The sequence below is a fragment of the Nicotiana tomentosiformis genome, chromosome 2, assembly GCF_000390325.3.
Source record: "Nicotiana tomentosiformis chromosome 2, ASM39032v3, whole genome shotgun sequence".
Lineage (NCBI taxonomy): Eukaryota > Viridiplantae > Streptophyta > Magnoliopsida > Solanales > Solanaceae > Nicotiana > Nicotiana tomentosiformis.
In genome coordinates, this window is record NC_090813.1 from 193,804,635 (window position 1) to 193,828,110 (window position 23,476).

General features: G+C 35.9%; 1 long non-coding RNA gene across 1 annotated transcript; it reads right to left on the minus strand.

The window, feature by feature from the left end:
- Positions 1-4,575: 4,575 nt before the first annotated feature.
- On the minus strand, positions 4,576-5,041 carry LOC117275247 (uncharacterized). Its single transcript, XR_011413596.1, has 2 exons — positions 4,915-5,041; positions 4,576-4,809 (listed from the first exon to the last, which is right to left on the minus strand). It is a non-coding gene; the product is annotated as an uncharacterized lncRNA (long non-coding RNA).
- Positions 5,042-23,476: the final 18,435 nt, after the last annotated feature.

A 23,476-nucleotide genomic window follows, 5' to 3' on the forward strand; every position in this document is an offset into this window, starting at 1 on the left:
ACGAGAAGCAAAAAGACACTATCACCCTCAACAGTGTCTTTCATGTTTCAGGTATGAAGAAAAATCTATTTTTAATTGCAAATGTTGTAGATGCTGGAAACTATTTGCTATTTAGCCCATGTGATGTGAAGTTCCTCCGAAATATTAAAGTTCTCAAGGCAGATATCATTCACTCGGGTAAGAGAGTTAATGATTTATATGTCTTATATGCCTCTAATTCATATATTGAGAAGATAAGTAGCAATGATAACACACATATTTGGCATGCTAGACTTGGACATCTTAGCATGGATAAATTAGAAGCCATGGTAAAATTGAATCTAGTAAAAGGATTGCCTAACTTAAGAAATTTTGGTGGAAGAGAGGTTTGTGAAGGATGTCAATATGGAAAGGCACATCGTCTTCCATTTGATAGATCCTTGTCAAGGTGCAATGCTCCACTAGAATTGGTTCACAGTGACTTGATGGGGCTAACAAGAACTTCTTCATTCTCAGGCTATTCTTATATGCTAATTTTTATTGATGATTTTACTAGATTCACTTGGATTTATTTTGTGAAGCACAAGTCAGAAGTTTTCAATAAGTTTGTGGAGTTCAAAGAAACAGTTGAAGGCGAACTCGATTCAAGAATAAGGCAGCTACGGACTGATAATGGTGGTGAGTTCACTTCAGATGAATTTCTTTCCTTTTGTCGTCAGCATGGCATTAAAAGAGAACTCACATGCGCTGATACACCACAACAAAATGGAGTGGTTGAAAGGAAAATCTGACACTTAACTGAGACATGCAAGAGTTGGTTTCATGCCAAGAATTTACCTAGAGCCTTATGGGCTGAAAGTATTAAATGTGCAACATATGTGATAAACAGGATGCCGCTTTCTCCAAATAATATGAAGTCTCCTTATGAATTAATGTTTGTAGAAAAGCCTAGCGTTAAATACCTCAGAGGTTTTGGCTCTATTTGTTATGTTCACATTTCGGATTCTCAACGGAGAAAGTTGGATGCCAAGAAAAGGAAATGCATCTTTGTCGGATATAATGAAAGGAGAAAGGGCTGAAAGTGTATGGATCCTAAAACTCATCTATTCGTTGTCTCAAGGGATGTCATATTCGATGAAGTCTCTTTGTATTTTGGAGTTGCGAAAGAACGGGCGGATTCTAAACCATTGAACCTTGAAGCATCAAATCTGCCCATCACAAGTACTTCTTTAGATAATATAGTTGTCGAGGAGCTAAGAGAAAGGGGGATCCCAACAACTAAATGACATGAAACTCAATAAGGAGATGATTCAAGTGTTTCAGGAAGGCCAAAAAGAACTATTGTCAAGACAGATCATTTAAGAGATGAAAATTTCGTCAACACATACTCATGTTTCTTTGCAGGACCAAAACCTTCAGTCATTGGGATTGGGGAAGCAAGAAGAGCCAGAAAAATAGTGCTGAGATCGTCACCAAGACACGTCTTAAAGCATCGGTTGAGTTCTTCCGCGACAAGCTTGGGATAGCTTCCAAAAAATTACTTTAAGGGGGAGTGTGAAAAAATAAAGTTAATTTTTTGGAAGAGTAAAAATTATATATAGTTAGAAGAAGTTTCTAGAAAGTTATAAAGTACTATCTTTGATATTTGTTGTACCTAAGAAATATCTAGATATTCTAGAGTTTTGAATATTTAAGGCAGATATTAGTAGAAGATGATAGAATTGTCTAGATTATTTTTGTATCTAGAATCATCCCTAGACAAGTATAAATAGGAGTTGTCTTAGGCATTTGTAATGAAGCCAAAATCAAGAAAGCCTTCTTTTAATAACAAAGTTATCTTTTCCAAAACGTTCCTTCTTTTTCAAAGCTTTCTCTTCTTTAATTGAATCGTTCAATCTGAGTTAACGATCTTGGGCTAGCAGAAGATCTCCAAATTATATTTTTCTTCTGTTATTCTTTACAAAATTAATATAAGAGATTCTTATGGGCAGCAATAAGTAATTATAGTGGTATGAACAAGCCATTCTTGAACTAAAAGAAGAAAATCGACTAGACAATAGTTGATACCACCAACTTTGATTTGTAAGGGCAAAGTTGTTCATTTTCAGGATTGCATATAATTAATGTCAATTGTGCAACTAAACTAGTAATAATGTGTGCAATGTGTAAAAGAAAAAGAATCATCTACATATTTCTGTCAAGAAACACCGGCTCAAATAAAAAAAATTACCAATTTAAACAAGTAACTGTAGCCATTGCTAATAATTCCATATACTCAGAGATATTACACTACTTATAATATAGCCTATAGCTTATACGGATAGGCATTTTTCAATTGCGATTTATAAGTTAAATTTATCAATTGCGATTTATAAGTCGCATTTGTCAATTACGATTTACACTACTATAGGCTATAGATGTATAGCTTATACGGATACCACTATAAGTGGCATTTTCCAATTGCGATTTATAAGTCGAATTTATCAGTTGCGATTTACACTACTTATAATATAGGCTATAGTTGTATAGCTTATACGGATATCACTATAAGTGACATTTTTCAATTGCGATTTATAAGTAAAATTTATCAGTTGCGCTTTATAAGTTGCATTTGTTAATTGCGATTTATAGTCGCATTCGTCATTATAAGTTGTAAATGCGATATGTACTTAGCATTGGCCAATTGGGATTTGTAGTCTCATTTGCCAATTGCTATTTATGCAATAGATATTCCTTGGAAATATTTTTGAGTACAGATATTCAGAATCAAGGTGACAAAAAAATATTATTAAAAGAAAGAAATAAAAAATATAATTTGTTAATATCTTTTGCCAACTTCAAAAATCCAAACTTGACAACTAGATAATACTAGCACAAAAAGAAAAAGTAAAAATGACACAGCAAAAATTCCCAATCCCAATTTTAGTACAAGAAAATAAAATTAAGATATTCCACCGCTCTTTGACATACAGGTATATGATATTTGTGCTTGTAAGAAAAGGCAGTAGGTACCATAAAATTAAACTAATCAGAATACTACAGTTTAATCTGGATACTACGGTTATAAATTCTCTTATATAAAACTCATCCAGTTTGCACTGCGGCCTTTCTGTTTGTTTTATTTGATTTTATTTTATTGAGAAAGGTCTAAATTTGTATTCTAAATTGCTGCTACTTGCTTTCTCCGGTAATAGTTTGGTTGACTTTACTTGCTCTGTGATTAAATGTGCCAGCTCCATTGGAACGGTGTTTTCTTCAAATTTCGTCACTTCTGATATGGTGCAATCTATGCGTGTTGTTGCGTATTGCTGTTTTTGTTGATTAGAAGGTTTTGATTCTCCTGGAATTCTTTAGAATAGACACTTTGCATGACGACGAATTAAACCCGGGTTATACTTGATGTAATTACTGGCTCTATTTTGCCAAGGCAATTTTTGTTTTTATATATATATATATATATATATATATATATATATATATATAATGGTAGGGTGTATGTAGCAGAATATATTTGAGAATACAATTTATCTTTTAACAATGGGCAGAATAGCCTAGCAAACCCTTATATTTGTAGCGGTTTGTCATCTCAGTCCATATACATCGTAAAATTTCATCTAGACGTTTACCCTCGTTAAAACACACTATTCTAAACCCCTTTGCCCCTCGTGTTACTCAATCACGCTAATATTAATATCCGCATCATATAGAATATGCCACATCATTTTCTATTTTTTAATTAATAAGAAGGCACCATTTTCACCTTCTTCACTCTCCAATAGCACTATAATAAGTTGGGTCACCTTCCCATTAAAACTTGACTACCGAACAACCACAAAAGAGATACTGGCAGATTTGTGAATATCCACCACAATTTTCGGAGGGACCGAAAGTGGAAGAGAAAATAATTGAAGTTACAGTCATTTCAAAACCCAATAATTTCACAAACCAAAATTGATTTGTGCACCCTACACGCTATTCAGGTTCAGGCACCCCGTGAATTTTTTCGTCGTTTGTGCTCTTCATATCAGCACTCCTTTTGGTGTTCTTGCCCAATTTGACTTGAACTGCTAGGATTTTTTTTTAAATTTTTTTATTACAGCAAGGTGATGCGGAAGAAAATATTGTGGTGGTCATCGGTGGTCTCCATCGTCGGTAATGGTTCAAACTTTTCCATAGTGTTTATTGCAATTGATGGTTCGAAGGTTTTAACGATGAGTTTTCGACAGGTTCCGATGAAATTTCTATCCTTCTCGATGATTGTTTGGACGAAGTTCCTATCCTAACGATTTTGCAGAATGAAATTCTGATGATTTTCTATCTTTAATTATGATTTTGCAACAAAGAACTGGGTTCTTTGCTGGTCTTTTGTTTTTGTGTTTTTCTTTTCTTTTTTTAAATATTTTTTCTCTTATTTTAGTCATTTTCTGTTTAATCCTTGTATTCACGCTTTTTTTTGCACGTCTGTACCAAACACTTTATTCACCTCAACCTTATCTATGCCACATAAGCTAGATCAACCATTAGAAGTGTTTAAAACAATGTATTTTAACAACTATAAGCGTATAGATAAAACTTTACAGAACACCGATGGGGATAACAAACTGAAACAAATACAAAAATCCACTAGCCTATTCTGCCTTTAACAATGTATCTGCTACAACAAAAACACAGCCTAGAAATACAGAGAGAAACATGAATGAACATATGTAAATATTTTCTTCTCTCAACCCTTTTTATCCTTCTCTGATTCTTCCTCCCCTTTTTCCTCATGACTGTTCGATATCTTCTTCTTCCCCTTCTTTTCATAGTTTAATGCACCCTCCATCCTAGCTAGAAAAGAACACCAACAAAAAACAATCAGTGCTAGAGATAAAAATAAAATAAAGATAAATAATTAGATATAGAGAAATACATATGTTAACTTCACAATGTTACCTCAAAATTTCTTCTTCTCCTTTTCATAGTTGCTAGTGACACGATGATATTCTAATGGTAATAACTCGCTTAATACCTTCCCAAGTTCTCTTTCATAACAGTTGACAAGTTGAAACCTAGATACATAGTCAAGATAAATAGAATAAAACAAGTATATTAGAATATCTTTGATTTGCCCTATTATAAAAAATGGGAGAGCAGTATTCATAACATACCAGTAAAAAGACTGAAACGGATCATAACGTTTGTAGATTTGTTGTATTTTGTCCCTTACCTGGAGATTGATGAATCCTCTTTTTCTCTTGTGCACTTTAAGTCCATGAAACTGAAATGAAGCTCATGCATCAGACTCGGAAAATAATGACTAACAAAATAAAAATATGGGCTAATTAATAAGATGAAACTAAATAAATTCCTTTGGCCCAATTAATTTTTATTGACAAACCATTTAAAGCTCATTTAGATTGAAAGTAGAATATGCAATAAGTTAACAAATCAAAAGAGACAAGTAAATTGAAACAAGCAGATCCAGTTATAAATTTCATTTACCTCAGCCATATGACGCATCGTTTCACTGTCAACTGGAATATAATTATAGTGTCCGGTACACATCATGATAGTGTTGATGGTAAATGGACCAACACCATTTATTTTCAGCTTAGACCAACTTGGTTCGGTACCAATGTGGTCTTTTTCAAACTTACTGAGCTTAATTTCCCCATCAACAACTTGTTTTGCCAACATAACCAAGTCCCTTGCTCTATATCCAAAGTTGCCTATACCTTTTAGCTCTTTCTCACTAAAACTTGCTAATTCTTCTGCATTCGGAAAGTCTCCATAAGCTGAAATATATGCTCTCTTTCTTTTGGACTTGAACTTTTTATATTGTAGATCACAAAGAGCCTTTATAAATATAGCTATTCCAAAAGGATTCAACCAGGATATCATTAAGAAATTAAATAAGCTTGGCATGCAAAAATATTTGCATAACACATGTCCCTTGACTTGCACGAAACGTCTTTTGTTGTTTCAGTTGCTGCTTCAACAATTGGTAAAAGTGTGTAACATATTGGAGTTTCATAATGATTCTTTGTGGTATTAGATTACAAATTAAAGGTTAGCATAAATTAGTATTCCTTATTTTTCAATTTATATGAAGTAATTTCACTTGGCGCAAATAAGAGTTTAATATTAAAAAAAAAAAAAAAAGGAATGACTTTGGAGTCGGAAAAGCTTAAGGTAAAAACTTTGTGTGATTATAATATTTGTTTGACTATAAAATCTTTTCATTAAAGGTAAAATAAAAAAATAAAAAATTTAAATTATATCCAAATATATAATTGTATCATTCTTTTTAAAACAAATTAATAAGAAAAATTACTTTTAGCATTAGCAATTGAACCTTATTTTTAGCATCACCGGTAATAGCTCAATAGTTTATTTTGAAGATAAAGCTAACACTCACTAGGAAGATAACGTCTAATAAGTTCTTCAATTTTATGAATCACGCCCAATACTTCAAATCAACTACAATGCACTAAAGTTCCCCACAAATGGCATGCATGCTCACCAAACAAAAGCCTAAGCTAGTTTAGTTCTCACATCAATGATTCATTACCAGATTCAAAAAGATAATATACTCTATACTTCTAGGAGCAATGAAATATTAAACGAATATCTTATTAAATAGATATGTTGGAATAATCTTTTCAAGGAACTCAAAAACAAACATTCATTGAATTTGATTTTTGATATAATGAAACAATAACAATTCAGTAAAATTTTACTAGTGGGGTCTGGGAAGGGTAGTGTGTACGCAGACCTTACCCCTACCCCGAAGAGATAGAGAAACTGTTTTCGAAAGACTCTCGGAAAGATTTTTGATATAATGGAAGTCTAAATTAAATCAGAAATGACTTGAACATAAATATGATAAGGAAATTTGTCTAAAAAATAATAGTATTTGTGGCAAATAAAGTCGTCATAAAGTTACGGCTATATTGTGGCGAAGAGAGAAGCTTTTGAAAGGATAAATTATCTTTGGGCGACCAAAGTCGCCACTGAATGCCGAATGAGTCGCCACTAACGGTCGATGGTAGGTTGTTGTTTCTAGTGGAGACCTAAAATGCAAACTTTTAGTGGCGACGATAAACTCTCTTCACCACCATAGCCTTAACTTTATGCCCATTTTTAGTTGCACAAGTGCTGACATTTTAAAACAATTATCACAAAAGTTAAATAGGTAACTGATCACGCCCAACTATGCCTTATAAAAAGGACTAAGCGGTCATTGCAAATATAATCCGGTTTACAAGTTCGGAGTCGAATCCCACAGAGAACTAAGGCTTAGCTACAACTGTTCAATATTGCTAAGAAACACAAGTTCAAACAATTTTCTAATTATAGAGATTATAATATTTATTTCTAACTAATTAACTAACAACTATTATAAAGCAGTAAAATTATCAACTAACAAGGATGAAATTTGAGACAAGACTAAGGAGGTCTAGAGTTATGATTTTCCCAATTGTCGGAATCCTTTCCGCTATGCCTTCTATAATTTTGCCTAAGTATTTTCTACCGATGGTGAGTACTTTGGATGTCGTAGCTCTCTCTTGAGTAACTACCACAATATACTAGACGTATTCTCTCGAACTACGCTAGTTGGCACTAATTTACCGCTCACTACGATCGCACCAAGGTTTAATTATCTCTAATCCCACCTTTAAACCCTCAGTATTGATCTCTCACATACGTTAGGAGTGATGTTGTTCAACAACTACCTAAATGTGTACTCTCTCTCGAGCAATATAGACACTAAATAGGCACAGTTAATTGATGGTCATTAAATCAACAACAATAAACACGTAGTTGAACAAGTAGAGAAATTCAACGGCTTAATTATATAAAAACATAACAAGAATTTATCCTACAAAAGGTTCTATCAAAACTCTAGATAACAAATTAGCTATTCATAATAGTATGCAAAATTACAATACTAGAATTAATAACCAATAATTAAAATCTCGTAGAAGAATTCTCCGCCTTGCTCCTAGTGTGTTCTTGCCTCCTTAGGTCAAAATTCTCAATCAAAATGGTGTTTAATGACTATTTATATGTGTGGGGAAAAACCTAAACGAAATAACCAAGTCCAAAACCAAATAAGAGACAAAATAGGCCCGAAACCCGGAACACCCTCGCGACAGACCGCGCGTTGTGAGCTCTGCCGCATGCTCTACCTCGCCTCAGCACTTGCATCGCCAGCTCTGCCGCAAGCTTGACCTCGCCTAAGCCCTTGCGTTGCGCGCTTCAACGCACGCAAAACAGCTCGCCTCGCTTGCTCTAACACGAGCCATTTGGCTTGCTACGCCTGCTGCTTCATTTTCATTCTGCTCAATTCTTTCTTTCCTCTTTCCTGTTGCTTTCGAGCATGATTTATACTTTAAATATTCACTTTGCTCCAATTTCATCTCCAATGTACCTACACATAGAATAGACTCAATTAAGCGTAAATATAGTATAGTTTAGCATTAAAGCACCTAAATGTAAGATAAGTAATGCACTAAAATTATATAATTATAGCCAAACATCACTATCCCACACTTAAATATTGCTCGTCCTCGAGTCAACTAATAATTCACACTATCCTTGAGCACTTTGTTTTTACACAATTGAGGCACACTACACCAATGACCATGGTTAATTGCAACAATTCAACTTTAGCATATGCAATCACATACACTTACCTTTTCTTATGCCATACTTCACAAATATTCACAACAAAGACAACATGCTCATAACAATTCTAGCCTAAAAAACCGACTCAAAAGTCACAATGCACTCATGGCTTGAACACCCAACATCATTGAGAGAAGTCTAATAACGTCACCTATCCCTCGCGAAATCATGTGCCCTTAAAACAAGAAAAAATGAGTAAGTTGAATCCACACATTCGAATCAAATGCTCAAATATATTCTAAGGACTCAGATAAATCAAATAAATTTCTCACTCTCACAAAGAAGTCACATGCACAAAGTACCATAGGCTTGCCCATTATGTAAACCTCCACTAATGTAGGCTTGCTCAATCTAAAATCAGTTAGGACTTTTTCATGGTTGTAACGTGGGCTAAGGGAATGTTAAGATATATTTTGTATCAGTGGTTCATCCTCCCAAGCACTTTAACACATCACATAATAATTTTAAGCGCAAATTCCTCAATCCACTTCAGTTTCACAAACAAGATCACACCCCAAAAATATTCCCTCTTTCTTTAAGCACTACTTTACTTTATATCCCACTAGCAAGAACAAGACAATAATTTATTCATCTATATTTTTCCTTCTTTTCTTCTCTTTTTTTTTCTACTCTTATTTTTCCCTTTTTAATTTTCGCTAGTGGTGTATTACTTTAAAAAATAACTGCACCCTTCTTTCTTTCATTGGTTCCACTCGAAAGCTACCGCACACTTAGTCATTACTTCTTCTAGCACTCATTTTACAATTAAAGTGCTTTAAGAGGTAAAATGATTAAAATAATAAAAATTTAGAACAAATGGGTATATGATTGTAATGTGGTTGTCAAATAAAAGTCTATAGGCTCAAAAGGGTTGACTAGGGATAATTTTTATTCGTCGTAAGCATTAAGTTCAAAAGAATCAAATAAAGCCTAAAATCATTTTTCAAATCGAGCAAAACCTAAAATTTTGCTTCAACTCACATGTCGGGCAAGTTCTAGACTCTAATGCAATGACACGGATTATACAATTTCTCACCATACATGGCACATGACTTACTAAGGATGGTTCCATTCTGATTCTCAAATAATTATAAGTATTTACGGAGCCACAAAATATTAAGCATTAAGCACAAAGTGAACACGAGCCAAGAAAATGAGACATAGGCATCAATAGACCTGCTATCTGACTCAATAAGGCATCATAAGCAATTTCAAACTCTAGGGAAGGTAATACACATGCTAGAGCCTAAATATGCTACTATCAAATAAGTCAAAAAGCGCCTAGGAATTTCATCTTCCTTATTTTGTTCCCTAAATCTTATTCTACTCTAAAAATAAAAAAACTATGACCCGATTCAAACTACATCCCATGGAAAAGAACTGAGGCACAAAGAAAAACCACGGGGGATTATTACACTACTTACAATGAATTTTTTTTTCTTTAGACTTAAATCCCTCAAGAATGTTATCTAGGAGATCCATCGTCGGGAAAAGTCCAATCTTTTCTATTTTTTCGAAAAGAAAAAAAAATAAAATTAATGAATTAAACTAACACAACTAAAATAGCATAGAAAGTCACCCAGACAATCTCCTCATCCCAAACTTAAAATTGTACATTATCCCCAATGCACACCCATAAATACAAGAGGTTAACAGAAACTCCCTGGTAGGCCAAAGACCGAAGCACTAGCAGCTCATGGGGTACTCAAACTTCTCCCAAGCTTGGTCCTTCGTGCGGATACCCCACACTTAGTTCTAACCATCTGGTTTGTTGTTGCATCCTTCCAATAAATTTGCTTTCCATGCTCCTAGAAAATCAAAAATGTCACTACAAGAATAATACAATAATAAAAATATAAAATAATAAAAAAAAATAAAAATAAACAAAAATAAAGCTGGACTGCCTCCCAACAAGCGCTTGATTTAACGTCGCGGCACGACATGAACCGCTTGTTTTGCTTCTACCTCGAGCTTATGAATTGAACCCCAAGTTTTGATTCAAGCTTATGATTATGCTCCTGGGGTGGTGGAACGAATCTAACTAGCCCAAGGAAATAATGTAGTATTCTTCACTTCTTGGCCTTTAGATGAGGTGTGTAATTCTGACTTTCTGGCAAGAAGAATTCCAGAATGTAGGCGCCTTATTCCTCATTCCTTGACTCCACAGGTGGCTCGGATGACTCTATTTCTATATCATCATCCAAACACAATGTGGAAAAATACTTGGAGTGTGGACCAATGAGCTCAACTACATGAACATCGGGACTGTTTACATCCTCAACACCAATGACACTAGAGTCAACTAAATATGTATCATCAATGTCTTTGGTTGACTCTAGTATCTCTTTTACAACATCGGCATCCTCAAATTCTAGTTTGATTGATTGTTGGTGTTCTACTATGGACCCCTCTATTGGTACCTCAATTTCTGTATCTAATGCATGCTACTTTTGGCTACCATCCACAATATCAGCTTGTTGAGCATTAAATGCTTCAACTAATTGACTCACTTGTGCCTTCAGGTTATGAATAGTTGCCTCTTGTCTTGGATAGTATCACATAGCCTTTGTATTTGCAGTTGTTTCTCATTACTTTGTTCCTTGAAACACTTTAACATATCTTTGATCTCATTTAGGTCAGCTTCCCTAGGTTCTTTGTTCATATTAACTTCACCAAAAAAGTAAAACCATCATAGTAAGGGGTTGGGGGAGGATAAGAAATATAAGCACAACCATGAAAGTGACCATCTAGACCACCACACATATCACACACATCCCACACATAAGATTGAGTTGGTACACATAACTCGCTCTCGGGAATATTTTGATAATTTTGCCATGGTTTTCTCCACAATATGCATAAGAATGATCAAAAGTAGAATTACCAACATCAAAACTCTCATAATTCCAAGATGCCATGTTTCTAAAATCAACAAATAAAATAAAAATATAAAAAATCAAATACAAGAAAACAAAAATAAAAGTTCAAGATTTCAACCTAGCAATATATACACCTACAACTATACCGTTAGATCCCCGGCAACGGCACTAAAATTTGATCACGCCCAACTATGCCTTATAAAAAGGACTAAGCGGTCGATGCAAATATAATCTGGTTTACAAGTCCGGAGTCTAATCCCACAGAGAACTAAGGCTTAGCTACAGCTGTTCAATATTGCTAAGAAACACAAGTCCAAATAATTTTCTAATTATAGAGATTATAATATTTATTTCTAACTAATTAACTAACAACTATTATAAAGCAGTAAAATTATCAACTAATAAGGATGAAATTTGAGACAAGACTAAGGAGGTCTAGAGTTATGATTTCTCCAATTGTCTGAATCCTTCCTGCTATGCCTTCTATAATTCCGCCTAAGTATTTTTTACCGATCGTGAGTACTTTGGATGTCGTAGCTCTCTCTCGAGCAACTACCACAATAAACTAGACGTATTCTCTCGAACTACGCTAGCTGGTACTAATTCATCGCTCACTACGATCGCACCAAGGTTTCATTATCTCTAATCTCACCTTTAAACCCTCCGTATTAATCTCTCACATACGTTAGGAGTGATGTTGTTCAACAACTACCTAAATGTGTACTCTCTCTCGAGCAATATACATACTAAATAGGCACAGTTAATTGATAGTCATTCAATCAACAACAATAAACACGTAGTTAAACAAGTAGAGAAATCCAACGGATCAATTATATAAAAACATAACAAGAATTTATCCTATAAAAGGTTCTATCAAAACTCTAGATAACAAATTAGCTATTCATAATAGTATACAAAATTACAATACTAGAATTCATAACCAATAATGAAAATAGGAAAAAGGAAGTGAAAAACTCGTAGAAGAATTCCTCGCCTTGCTCCTAATGTGTTCTTGCCTCCTTAGGTCAAAATCCCCAATCAAAATGGTGTTTAATGATAATTTATATGTGTAGGAAAAAACCTAAACGAAATAACCAAGTCCAAAACCAAATAGGAAACAAAATAGGCCTGAAACCCGGAACACCCTCGCGACAGACCACGTGTCGCGAGCTCTGCCGCATGCTCCACCTCGCCTCAGCCCTTGCGTCGCCAGGTCTGCCGCAAGCTTGACCTCGCCTAAGCCCTTGCATCGCGCGCTTCAATGCGCGCAAAACAACTCGCCTCGCCTGCTCTAACACGAGCCATTTGGCTTGCTACGCGTGCTGCTTCATTTTCATTCTGCTCAATTCTTTCTTTCTTCTTTCCTGTTGCTTTCGAGAATGATTTATACTTTAAATATTCACTTTGCTCCAATTTCATCTCCAATGTACCTACACATAGAATAGACTCAATTAAGCGCAAATATAGTATAGTTAGCATTAAAGCACCTAAATGTAAGATAAGTAATGAACTAAAATTATACAATTATAGCCAAACATCACTACCCCACACTTAAGCGTTTCTCATCCTCGAGTTAACTAACAATTCACACTATCCTTGAGCACTTTGTTTTTACACAATTGAGGCACACTACACCAATGACCATGGTTAATTGCAACAATTCAACTTTAGCATATGCAATCACATACACTTCCCTTTTCTTATGCCATACTTCACAAATATTCACAACAAAGACAACATGCTCATAACAATCCTAGCCTCAAAAACTGACTCAAAAGTCACAATACACTCATGGCTTGAACACCCAACATCATTGAGAGAAGTCTAATAACGTCGCTATTATAACAATCCAGCCGGTCATTTTGAGAATTTAAGTCTCGTTTGGCGGCATAAGGCCTTGAGCAGCTTCGTATTATGTGTATTGACTTGCATGCGTGGTTGAATTCAATTACCGAATGATTTAGAGTGATTTGGGACACTTAGTCCCTAAGACGAAAGCTTAAGCCTTAGGATTTTGATCGTAGTCGAAATTATGTGAAGACAACTCCGGAATGGAGTTTCATCAGTTCTGTTAGCTCTGTTGGGTGATTTTGGACTTAAGAATATGTCCGGACGGTGAATTTGAGGTTTGTAGCTGATTTAGGCTTGAAATGGCGAAAGTCAAATTTTCGGAAATTTTCACCGGAAGTGGACTTTTTGATATCGGGGTCGAAATGCGATTCTGGGAGTTGGAACAACTCCATTATATTATTTAGGACTTTTTTGCAAAATTTGACGTCATTCCGGGTTGATTTGATAGGTTTTGGTACGAGTTTTAGAAGTTGGAATATTTGAAAGTTCATAAGTTCGATTCTTGGTGCGATTCGTAGTTTTGACGTTATTTGATGTGATTTGAGACCTCGAGCGAGTTCGTGTTAGGTTATGAAACCTTTTGGTATGTTTAGACGGGATCTCGGGGGCCTCTGGTGTGTTTCGGAAGGGCTACGGGCCATTTTCTTATTGTTTGGTATAGCTGTGCTGATATCTGGTGTCCCCTTCTATGCGATCGCGAAGGCTTGTTTGGTGGGCTGACCATTCCTTCTTTGCGTTCGCGTAGTCCCGTTCGTGATCGCGTACGTGTGCTTCTGCCTTCTCCGCGTTCGCACTTCATTGCCCGCGTTCGCATAGCTCAGCTGTAACAGTTGGTGATTTTCTCCCTTCCCCTTTCGCGATCGCATGCGCACTCACGCGGTCGCATAGTGCAGTACCTGGCCCCAACGGTTTTCCCTCTTCGCGATTGCATTGTTCCTTACGCGATCGTGTAATTCATTTCGGCAGTTGCTATTTTTCTTCTTCGCGATCGCACTATTTGTTCTGCGATGACGATGTACAAATACCTGGGCAGAATATAAAGTTCTTTATTCCGATGATTAGCTATTTTTAATATTTTTTGAGTTCTAGAGCTCGGTTTTTGAGCGATTCTTTGTGGATATTTCAAGCAAATCGATTGGGTAAGTGTTCTTCACCTAGAATTTATTATATTCCATGATTTTATCTTTATTTTTATCATTTAATTTGTGTTTTGAGTTGAGAAAAATGAGGATTTTTGAAGAAAATTTTCAAAATGAAAAATCATGATTTGAAGGACGAATTGGTATCGGAATTTGATAATTTTAGTATGGTTGAACTCGTATTGGAATGGGTGTTCGGGTTTTTATGAAATTTGTCGGGTTCCGAGGTGCGGGCCCGGGGGTCGACTTTTGGGTCGATTTTTAGATTTTGATAAACATTGAAGCTTTATGATCCGGAATAGTTTCTTATGAGTTTTATTTGTGCTTTGAAGTTATTTTGATTAGATTTGAGCCGTCCAGAGGCCATTTTACCGAGAAGTTCATTTTTGAGTATCGGTCTATCTTCTTTGAGGAAAGTATCTTGCCTAACTTTGTGTAGGGGAACTACCCCTTAGGATTTGAGTCTTCTATGCTAATTGTAGTCCATGTACGCGAGGTGACGAGTAAGTGCTCGGACTTATTTGTGTAAAATTGGCCTTTTAGGGTTCTTAGGCCCTTGTATTCACTGAATATGCAGTTGTTCTTATTATGATTGTGCTTCTTCAATTACTAGTTTCACCTCTACCTGCTTAATTAGAATTATTTATTTCATAATTCACTCTTGTTGCTTATTTGATTCATCCGTGCCTTAACTGAAATTGTTATCTCTTCTATTGCCATGTTATCCTTTCCTAACTGCTTATCTTTATTTGAAGTTAAAATTATCTCTTTTGTAATTGTTCGCCCTTAATTGAGGCTATGGTTATCTTTCTGTTGCTTATCCTTATTGAATTTGTTGTATCTCTTTCCTAATTGCCCAACCTTAAAAGAAGTTTGATATCCTATAATTTAGTTGACTTGTCCTTATTTGAAATTATTCAACTTGTGTTAGCTCCCTCGTTGTCGAACTATATATTGTGGACCGTTGTTACATAGTATTTCCTTTCTTGTTAAGTCGTTCTTATTATGACTAGCATTCTCTATTGTGGCTACTCCTTGTGAATTAGTTCCTCCGTTTCTTTGAGTTCTGGAATTTCTGAGTTGACTTATTTGTCGTACCCTTGTATTATTGTCATTGTTGTTGTTGTACTTGTTGTGGTGATGCACGAGGTTTCTGCCGTGCGGTTGTTGTTATTGTAATGCACGAGGTTTCTGTCGTGCGGTTGTTGTTATTGTGATGCACGAGGTTTCTGCCATGCGGTTGTTGTTATGAGGTTGCACGAGGTTTCTGCCGTGCTATTGTTACTATTGATATTTGCACATGCGGCGTGACATATATATGTGGGTTGCACATATGGCGAGACAAGGTGGGAACATGATTATGCACGTGTGGCGAGACAAGGCGGGCATTTATTTTACTATTGCACACGTGGCGAGACAAGGTGGGTTGTGTCAGGGATTGATTTGTGATGACTTATGATGGCCTGGGGGCATTCTTGTGGTTGATACTTGTGTAGTGGTACACTTACATGTGTGAGACTTATCTTGTGGAAAGTTGTGTAAAAACATTCTACGTGCTGTCCATTTCTTTTCCTGTACTTACTAGCTGGTATGCACTATGTTAGGACACTTGTACAAGCATACACGTAGATGAGCACTCTTATCAGTTAAGAAGTTTTCTTGATATTATTGAGTATAGATGAATACCCTTGTTTGCTTGCCTTCTATGTGAGAATGACTCTATTTGGCACGTGAGTCGTCAATGCGGTTATGAAGTGTAATGAGGGCACAGGGTGCCAAGTGTTAGGGTTCAGGTATTGGAAACCCGTGAGTTGTGAATAGTATGAGGTTCGGTACCTCGTGGAGTTTATTGACTAAAACCTGGTGTGAAAGTGGTTGTTTTCATCTAGTTGCTACCTGCCCTTCTTTTAATTGTGTTCATCGGATTTAGGCTGTGTTTCCGTTCGTTCTTCTATATCATTACTATGGTATTCCGCTGGTAGTTGTTTTTTCTTTCTTACTGAAATTATCGTATTATTTGTCATTTCGCGTAGTCCTTATGTAGATATCATACTTTGTTGGTTCTATACTTATACGTGTTCTGGTTATTTAGTCCAATAGGTGTCTTGACTGTTCCTCATCACTACTCCATTAAGGTTAGTCTTAATACTTGCTGGGTACCGATGTGGTGTACTCATACTACACTTCTGCACATTTTTGTGCACATCTAGGTATTTCGAAGTCAGTTGATCATTAGCTAGCTCTGTGAACTGTTGATGTGGAGACTCAAGGTAAACCTACTGCTGTGTTCGCACGCTTCGGAGTCACCTTCTGATTTGTATTCACACTGTTTACTTTATTTCAAACAGTTGTATTTAGAAAATTATAACAAACTCTGTAGAGCTTATGACTTGTACTACCGATTTTGAAAATTATAAATTTTTATAAAGAATTCCATTTCAAAGTTGTTAGATGTTATTTATTATGGTTGGTATTCAGAAAATGTTAGGCTTACCTAGTCCCTAAGACTAGGTGCCATCACGATACCTAACAAAGGGAATTTTGGGTCGTGACACCTATCCCTCGCGAAATCATGTGACATCATAACAAGAACAAATGAGTAAGTTGAATCCACACATTCGAATCAAATGCTTAAATATATTTTAAGGACTCAGATAAATCAAATAAATTCCTCACTCTCACAAAGAAGTCACATGCATGCACAAAGTATCATAGGCTTGTCCATTATGTAAACCTCCACTGATGTAGGCTTGCTCAATCTAAAATCAGTTAGGACTTTTTCATGGTTGTAACGTGGGCTAAGGGAAGGGTAAGATATATTTTGGATTAGTGGTTTATCCTCCCAAGTATTTTAACACATCACATAATAAGCTTCAAGCGCAAATTTTTCAATCCACTTCAATTTCACAAACATTATCACCCCCAAAAATATTTTCTCTTTCTTTAAGCACTATATTAATTCATACACACTAGCAAGGACAAGATATGTTTATTTTCCTTTGCTACATAATTTTTTTTCTTTTCAACAATACTCTTTTTTTTTCTCTTCTACCCTTCCTCGTAGTGATGTATTCCTTACAATACAAGTGCACCTTTCTTTCTTTCATTGGTTCCACTCAAAAGCCACCCAAGTTCCATCATTACTTCTTTTAGTGCTTATTTTACAATTAAAGTGTTTTAAGAGGTAAAAGGATCAAAAACAATGATAATTAAGAACAAAGAGGCATAGGCTTGTAATGTGGTTGCCAAATAAATATTTATAGGCTCAAAAGGGTTGACTAGGGATAATTTTTATTGTGGTAAGCATTAAGCTCAAACAAATCAAAGAAGGCCTAAAATTATTTTTCAAACCGAGCAAAACCTAAAATTTTGCTTCAGCTCACATGTCGGGTAAGTTCTAGACTCTAATGCAATGACACGGACTATACAATTTCTCACCACACATGGCATATGACTCACTAAGGACGGTTCTATTCTAATTCTCAAATAATTACAAGTATTCACGGAGCCATAAAATATTAAGCATTAAGCACAAAGTAACACAAGCCAAGAAAACGAGACATAGGCGTCAATAGACATGCTATCTAACTCAACAAGGCATCATAAGCATTTCAAACTATAGGAAAGGTAATACACATGCTAGAGCCTAAATATGCTACTATCAAACAAGTCAAAAGGGCGCCTAGATATTTCATCTTCCTTCTTTTATTCCCTAAATCCTATTCTACTCTAAAAATAAAAAAAACTATGACCCGGTTCAAACTACATCCCATGGAAAAGAACCAAGGTACAAAGAAAAACCACGGGGATTATTACTACCTAAAAAACATATTTTATTTTCTATTTTTCTATTTTTTTTATGTGTGTTTTTGGACGGACTTTAAACCCTCAAGAAAATTGTTTAAGATATACATCGTCGGAAAAAGTCCAATCTTTTTTCATTTTTCTAAAAAAAAGCATTATTCAATTAAACTAACACAACTAAAATAACATAGAAAGTCACCCAGACAATCTCCTCACCCCACAAAAATTGTGCATTGTCTCTAATGCACATCATAACTAATAAAGAAGGTAAAAGAAACTCCCTGGTAGGCCGAAGGACGAAGCGCTAGCAGCTCATGGGGTACTCAGACTTCTCCCAGGCCCGGTCCTTCGTGCGGTTACCTCATACTTAGTTCCAACCATCTGGTTTGTTGTTGCATCCTTCCAATAGCTTTGCTTTCCATGCTCCTAGAAAATCAAAAATCGACACTACAAAAATAATATAATTTAAAAATAAAAATAAAAATAAAAAGAAAAGAAAGCAGTAAAGTTGGGTTGTCTCCCAACAAGCGCTTGATATAACGTCGCGGCACGATGTGAATCAACTTTACCACTTTTCTCTCCACTTGAAAGATATGAATTGGGCACCTAACTTGGAATCAAGCTTGTGACTACGAGCGGTAGGGGTGGTAAGTAGATGATCAAGCCAATTTTTAATTTCCTCGTTTTGCATTTCTTGGCTTTCTTTTGAGGCATGTCATTGTGCGTTCTTGAATTTTCAAATTGCAAGATGTATGGCTCTTGTCTTTCTTCTTTGCACTCCCACATGGATTCACATGGTTCGATTCCCATATCACCATACAAGTTCAAAGTTGAAAAGTGCTTGGAATGAGATAATTGCCTCCCCACTTGCAACTTTTTTCGGATTTTGACATCCTTTTTTTTCTCCCCCGAATTAGAGTCATTTTCAACCATCTTTTCAACTAAACCGGTTGACTCTAATTCTAATTTTTTCTTGGCATCACCAACAATCATGGAGTCAGTTGGCCGATGTTCAATTCTTGATTCCTCAAAATAAAGCTCACTTTCTTCCTTGTGTTGGACTTTTCTTGAACTCTTTCCACACTCTCAAGTTGGTGAGCATAATGAGCCTCAACCATTATTTTTATTTGATCTTCCAAGGTGCGGATATTCTCATCATTTTGAGTTAGTACTTGTTTTAAGTCCTCGAGTGTCAAGTTGTTCTTCTCCTTATTTTCTAGAATGGCCTCCAACATGAGCATCATCCTCTCATTTTGAGAATTTGAGAGTTCTTCTTGGTTTTGATCAAGTGCCAGAGAAGGATTTTCGACTTCAACCTCTAAGGAAGGTTCTTGGCTATCATCCACTTCCGAGGCGTTTTGGACCTTTAACACTTCAAGCATTTCTCCCATTTGTAAGTTCAACCTTTCAAGCGCCAAATCATTTTGGAGACTATTTTCCAAAGCTCCTCCAAGGACTTTTGCTCTTTGTTTCCTCCTTCAAGTAGGCATTCCATCATGAGTTTGAACTCTCTATTTTGACCATTCTCAATTTCTTCTACTTCCATATCCCTATAATTATCATCACAAAAAGTAGAATCATCATAGCGGGGGTTCGGGGAAGGGAAGGACATATAAGCACAATTAGTCCAATGACCATTTTGACCACCACACTTATCACATATACTCCACACATGGGTTTGAGATTGTGTGCACAATCCGTCCCCGGGAGAATGCAAATAATTGTTCCACGAGTGTGGTCCTCCGCAATAAGGACAAGGGTCATCAAACTATAAACAACTATCATCCGATCAATTTTCATTATGCGATGCCATTTTTTAAAACTAAGAAAATAAAGAAGAAAACAATTAAGAAGATAAACAAAGATAAGAAAATAATTACACAAATATTTACAAGTTTGGACCAAACTAAGAATCCTAGCAATCTTTCTAACTGTAATTAATAACATCGTTAGTTTCCCGGCAACAGAGCCAAAATTTGATCACGCCAAACTATGCCTTATAAAAAGCACTAAGCGGTCGTTGCAAATATAATCCGCTTTACAAGTCCGAAATCGAATCCCATAGAGAACTAAGGCTTAGCTACAGTTGTTCAATATTGCTAAGAAACACAAGTCCAAATAATTTCCTAATTATAAAGATTATAATGTTTATTTCTAATTAATTAACCAATAACTATTATAAAGCAATAAAATTATCAACTAACAAGGATGAAATTTGAGACAAGACTAAGGAGGTCTAGAGTTATGATTTTCCCAATTGTCGGAATCCTTCCCGCTACGTCTTCTATAATTTCGCCTAAGTATTCTCTACTGAGCGTGGGTACTTTGGATGTCGTAATTCTCTTCCGAGTAACTACCATAATTTACTAGACGTATTCTTCCGAACTACGCTAGCTGACTCTAATTCACCGCTCACTAGGCTCGCACCAAGGTTTTGTTATTCCTAATCCCACCTTTAAACCCTCCGTATTGATTCCTCACATATGTTAGGAGTGATTTTGTTCAATACCTACCTAAACATGTACCATTTTCCAAACAATACACACTAAATAGGCACAGTTAATTGATGGCCATTCAATCAACAACAATAAACACGTAGTTGAATAAGTAGAGAAATCCAATGGCTCAATTATATAAAAACATAACAAGAATTTGTCCTACAAAAGGTTCTATCAAAACTCTAGATAACAAATTAGTTATTCATAATAGTATGCAAAACTACAATACTAGAAATCATAACCAATAATGAAAATAGGAAGAAGGAAGTGAAAAACTCATAGAAGAATTCTTTGCCTTGCTCCTGGTGTGTTCTTGCCTCCTTAGGTCAAAATCTCATCTCCAAAAACGTCCCCTTTGGTTGAATCTGCGCTAAAAATGGCCATCCTCATTCAAATATGTTTAGGAAGTATTTATAGGCTAGGGTTGAAGTCCTTGAATCCAAATCCGGGTCGGAGTCTTTTAACTCGCGACTTTTAATTACCTGGCTATAGACCTCGCGAAACTTGGTCTGTAGCGCGGTCAAGCTGGCTATAGACCTTACAAAGCCTGGTGTGTAGCGCAGTCAAGATGGCTATAGACCTCGCGAAGCTTAGTTTGTAGCATGGTCAAGCTGGCTATAGACCTCGCGAAGCCTGGTCTGTAGCGCGGTCAAGCTGGCTATAGACCTCGCTTTACTTGGTATGTAGCACGGTAGAGCTGGCTTTACTTGGTCTGTAGCAAGGTTTGGGTACTTGATGCTTTTGCACTGTTTTCTTGTATTTTTGTCCTCTTTTTGTGCAACTTTCATTTGACTATTTCTTCCGATGTTCCTACACATAAAATAATATAATTTAGCTCAAATGTCACACAATTAATCACTAAACCAATAAAATATAGGGCAAGTAATATACTAAAAATATAGCATTTTGGCCGAACATCACCTACCCATGACAATGCAATTTGAATATCGTTCGAATATCGACTCACCCAACCTTTATCCATTTTTTCTCGCTAATTTATATCATTAACATCCATTAGCATCAGCAATTAGTTCGCAATTGCGATGTCCGCTAATGCGAACAATTGTTCGCAATTACGAACCAGCCCCTGAGCTTTAAATATTGCAAATGTGATACATTGATTGTAAGGGGTGCCCGCAAATGCGAACCATGGGTATCCGCAAATGTGAACACATGTGAAGCTGTCCCTTACTCATCTAGTGTCGCAGTTGCGACTAGACCTTCGCAAATGCGAAGGCTCCACCCCTCGTAGATGCAAACTAAGCCTCGCAAAAGCGAAGCTGTCATCCCCCTTTACAGTATCACAAATGCGATCTAGTTCTCGCAAATGCGGGACTTGCATTTGAAAACAGAAACTCGCAAATGCGAGTTCTGCAGCCCAGCAACACCAGCAACCTTCAACTATGCAAAAATAGTCTGCAACTTATCCTAAACTCATCTGAGCCCATCGGGCTCCAATCTGAATATTCACACAAGTATATTAACGCTAAACAAACTCGCTTGTAACTCAAATCATCACAATAACATCAAAATTCAAGAATTGCTCACCAAAACGCAAGATTTTTAAAGTTCAAACTCAAATTTTTAACTTTCCAAATAAAGTGCCGAAACGACCTTGGGTCATCTAGGACCCCAACCAAACATGTGTACAAGTCCAAAATCATTATATAAACCTATCGAGATCGTCAAAATACCTATCCGATGTCGTTTGCTAAAAATATTGATCGTGGTCAACTCTAGCTACTTTCGAAGTCAAAAGATATATTTTCTTTAAAAATTCACATTTTAACTTTTCAAAAATCGACACAGACCACGCACACAAGTCATAAATCATAAAATAGAGCTATGGAAGGTCTCGAAGCATAAAATGGAGAGCTATTACTCAAAACAACCTATAGGGTCATCACAGTAAGATATGAAGAGCATTGACTTTTTGACTAGCGCTCTTCAATTTTATACACTGATTTTGCGTTCATCACAATCTAAACTTAAATTTGAAATTTCACCTAAAATCACCTTAATCTTCATCAAACTACCCCAAAATTTAAAGTATAAACTCCGAAGGATTGACCCAATATATTATAACAACACTCAATTCAAAAATAAAATACAATATTTAATTTTCCAACCAAGCTTCAAAATGAGCTTCAATGAATTCTCCTTCAAGATTCAAGCTCAAGTTAGTCCACGTACAAAAAATACAATGCTTATAACGATCACATAGGTCATTTTAAGTTCTAGCATCTTGTTCCTTTATTTGAGGCTTCCTTTAGATTCATTTGGAGATTTATGACTTGTGGGTATGGTTGGCATAGACCCTCTGGAGCATTTTGAACATTTAAACTTGAACTAGAGGCTTGAATGCATAGAGTTAAGAACCACTCTTGCAAAAATACAATCTATGTGAACACTCCAAATCCAACAAAAGCATACCTATTGAATACATCAAAATTATCCACAATAAAAATTTAAACGCGTGATATTTACGCATGCTAACGTGGCAAAACTCCAATTTAGAAATTGACACGTGCTTATTCATCCCTTTTTACTTTTCTTTTTCCTTTTCTTCTCTCCCATATTCCTCTTATCTCCCTCTCGCCCGATAGTCTTCTTCATCGATTTTCCCTTCCCCCAACCCTAAACCTAATTTTCA